The sequence below is a fragment of the Trachymyrmex septentrionalis genome, unplaced genomic scaffold (assembly GCF_001594115.1).
Source record: "Trachymyrmex septentrionalis isolate Tsep2-gDNA-1 unplaced genomic scaffold, Tsep1.0 scaffold86, whole genome shotgun sequence".
NCBI lineage: Eukaryota > Metazoa > Arthropoda > Insecta > Hymenoptera > Formicidae > Trachymyrmex > Trachymyrmex septentrionalis.
The window spans coordinates 448740-452747 of NW_017306049.1; the positions used below are offsets into that span (position 1 = coordinate 448740).

The following is a 4008-nucleotide window of genomic DNA, read 5'->3' on the forward strand; positions in this document are numbered from 1 at the left end:
CTATCAATACGCAAAGGAGAGTGTGAGTAAACAAGGGTGAAGGGTGATTGGGAGTCCGGGGACGTCCCGTCTCGGTTGAGCGCCACTGAGGTCTCGCCGAGAGATTCCCCTCCTCCTAGTCGTCCTGCACCCACTATTGGCCCCACTGACTGGCGAGTGGCGCGTCTCACTTCTCGCTGCCAGTGGCGGCAGTGGCTGCTAGTCGGTGGCGGGCGCTCGCGGAGTATGTGTCGTTTGTTGCGCTCGAGGGCCAGCATTCTTCTTCCTCTTTTCTCGTCGTCTCTCTCCTCCATGTACGTCATTCGCGCATTCGTATCACAACGACAGTGATCCTACAACGATCCTGACGTTACGCGACGTTACGCGTCGACGGCACGTGCCGGCGTCGGGGTCCGGAGATCGATGCCGTGACGATTCGAATTTTTCGGAGCACACACGACGTCACGACTCACGACCCCGGATCGGCGCGCTCCACTCTCTCGCTGCTCGCATCTCGCATCGGTGCGTTTGTTTTGACATGTGTGTAGGCTGCCATATTGGATTACCGCATCGCTGCTGTTGCTGTCGCCGTCGTAGTCGTCGTCATCGTCATCATCACCGCTGCGGAGCACCCGGGCGTGAGACGCGACTTTCGCGCTAAAAAAAAGGTGAGGAAGAACGACGAGAGCGCGCGCGCGCGCGCGCACGCGACATCGGCGCGACGACGCGCCGAGGCGTCGTCCTCCGTCCTCTACGTGTACGCACATAAACGAAAGCGCGGCGTTTTCGGGCTCGCTCAATAACGAGCGTCGTCGTCGTCGTCGTCGTCGTCGTCGCCGCCGCCGTCGCCGCCGCCGACGTTGCCGAAGCGCGCTTTTTTTCATCGCGTTCCCTGTTCGGCGCGAGCGCTCGACGCGTTTATGTACGCGCGTTTAAATCGAGGCCTCTCGCCAGTCTCTAGCGTGTGTCACGCTAATGATGTCAGATTTTGATTCCTTCGATGTGCATCGAGAATTGATTCTTTCTCACACTCAAGAATCCAATTGTCAGCCAATTGAGAAATTTGATTTATCATCGATTCTTTTTTAATTAGAATCGAGGAGATGATGGAGTTTTTGCAGTACCGTATATCCAGATACGGTGAGAACGCTAAAGTCACGTTATTTAGCGGAAAGTCGAACTGCGCATGCGCAGTTTTGATTTTTCATTAAATAACGTGACCTTAACGTTCACCGTATCTGAATATACGAGGTATTGCAAAAATTCCCCAATGTGGTCGTCAAACGATTGAATATATGGTGGATTCTTATCTGTAGAACCAACCAATTACATGTCTCTCCGCGAGAATCCCATCTAGAAATCGAGACAGACAGCAAAAAGCTGTTCAGCAAACGGAAAGAAATAGTTGACAACAATTATACGGTAGATGAATGAATAGGATAAAAAGAAATATCCATTTATTTTTATTTATCACGCTACATTAGTCTTCCTTTGAAAGCCGTGCTTCTTCTCGTGTTTTCTTTTTCGTTCTTTGAAAACTGTGTTTCAATAATAACAGGCTCAATATAACTCGATTCTTTGGAATCAATTGTAAAAATCGTGGCCTCAAAAATGTATGTCGATTCTCAGGAATCGAATCATTTTTCAGAAAATGGCATCGCCATTTCTAGATCACGCGCTTTTTGTGGAACGAGAAATGGAGCTGAGCGAAACTTTTCAATCGCGCGATATTCACGCCGAGACACCGAATGGATCGCAATTTACGCCAGCTGCTTCTAACAGTCTTCCATGATTTTCATGCGTAGATAGATTAATTTATTACGTGCTCCAGAATGGCTCTGTAAACTTTGGCTCTGGAGAAAAAAAACCACGAGAAAACGCTGTATAAATAAAACTGTAGAGCACAGAGGTTCGTAGAACTGAAAAGTGTATTTGCAAAAGTGCATTTGCTTACATATAAACATAATAATAAATACAATAATTCAACAAACTTCCAAATTCAACAAACAAATTGATAGTTAAAAAGAAGGACGTTAGAAGTCGGCATGATAAATAACTGAATAAATGACCGTGTTATTTATGTGATAAAGCTTGACATACAATTGAAAAGTACAACAGGAACAGGAAATAATAGAATATGTGGTTTCTAATAGGTTGGAAATCTGTTATTCGGCTGACTCAGCCGGAGATAATTATCAAATTTTATTTTAAAAGCGCTCGGAAGAGTTGCGACATGGAAATGAACTGATAAGATATTTCGCAGGTAAATAGGCATTTTAAATTTAACATCAAGTGCTGAATAGTATTCGTTTTGAAAGTATATAGTTCAATTTATATACATATAAACATTGCAAAAATAAGATTTTCAAATTCGACAAATAAATTAACAGTTTTAGAAAAAGAAGAGCGTTAGGAGTCGGCGTAAATAATGCGCAAATTGCAATATAAACATTTTAATAATTGAACGACATATGAAATTAAAGTCGTAAATTTTAATTAGTCGAATAATATATTAATATGTACGTTTTGGCTTCATCATTAACATACACAGTTAGTAATTAGAATAAAAACACAAAACCATCGTAAAAGGTCCATATCAATCATTCGTGTGAATTATCGCGTATTGTGCTACGATCTTATGAATGAGGTAAAAAATTGATTTGAATTCTTCAAAGGAAAGAAACGTTGATTACCATAGTTACAACACTGTACGGAGTCATCTCAAATTCAAGTCCACAACAATATCACGCATACATAACGTACAATGTTTAGAAGTCAAATCAATTAATAATATAAATACTATAGTCAGATATAAGTCACAAATTAATATAAAATAAGTTAACAATATCAACATAATTAGATTAAGATGATTCATATTGATTGGTAACTAATGGACTTACAAATAAATATTATTAAACGACGATCCGTCTGTTTTACCGATTAGACGCAATATTTTTTTTAACAATTACTTATTCCTTTTTTTATAGATTTGAAAATTCTTTCCCAAAATTAAAATATACGCATTAATACGCATTTGTGAGATTGAGTTTATACTAAGAACGAAAAAAATTTCTTTAATTGAGATTTTTATTATTCTATTAATCGGAGGTCGCGCCTCTTATTTGTATTTTTAAATAAATAAATTTAAAATAAATTTTTAGTACATAAATGAAAATAAGACTTACAATGGCTTTACGATATCAATTATTGACTCCAAGCGACATTCAAAAAGTTTTTAGCCGTCAGTCCGACACCTTAAATAATGCATAGACAATGCAAATGCCGACAGTGCCGTAACTTTCAAACCTCTTGACTCGAAAAATGTACTTAATAAAAAAATATTTTATTATAGCGTTTTGGAAAACTCTTTTGAAACTTCCTTTGGAAACAAACTACAAGAATATGCAGTAAACAATGGGAGATTCCATTCAATCAATTTTACGTAACCTTGACCTGATCTTAAGGACGTCTTCTTGAAGGTCTTCAATAAAGGTCACCATCTTCTTTTCCCCTTGAAACCATAAAATTTTTGTTTGAATGATTTTTAAAAATGTCTCTTTATCTCGAGATATTTGCGTATTTTTTAGAATGGTATATGTGTGCGCGCGCGTGTGTTTGTGTATGTACATTATACGTAACAAAACCTCATCGAGTTCGTGCGTTTTGGCAGAGATCCGTGTATCGAGTAGTTTCACTAGTTCCAGAAAGCGTTGAAGTTCAGTGCTGCTATTTTTGATGATTACGGGTTAAGAGAGTGAGAGAAGTGAATGCTCTCTTTCGCGACAACGTTAACTGGAATTCGTTCCAATATAACCCCCTTGAAAGAGAGAAGAGAGGGGGGGAGAGAGAGAGAGAGAGAGAGAGAGAGAGAGAGAGAAATCGATATTAAACGCTCCAAGACGTAATTCTTTCAAGCACACAGTAATTTACCAAAATTGATACATAAATTGACTAGATACAAAAGGAGAAGATTTAATAGAGGGAGAGAGAAAGAGAGAGCGAGAGAGAGAGAGAGAGAGAGAGAGAGAG

At 39.8% G+C, this 4008-nt stretch overlaps 1 protein-coding gene across 4 annotated transcripts in view; it reads left to right on the forward strand.

Moving 5' to 3' along the window:
- Positions 1-213: 213 nt before the first annotated feature.
- The window catches only part of LOC108755222, a 163704-nt gene continuing 159909 nt past the window's right edge, over positions 214-4008 (forward strand). For 3 of the 4 annotated variants that reach the window (XM_018498116.1, XM_018498119.1, XM_018498118.1), the window contains exon 1: positions 216-647. The gene's annotated coding sequence lies outside the window, so the exon portion shown is untranslated. Of the gene's footprint in view, positions 648-4008 lie in introns of all 4 variants that reach the window. The other variant, XM_018498117.1, reaches the window with a different exon arrangement.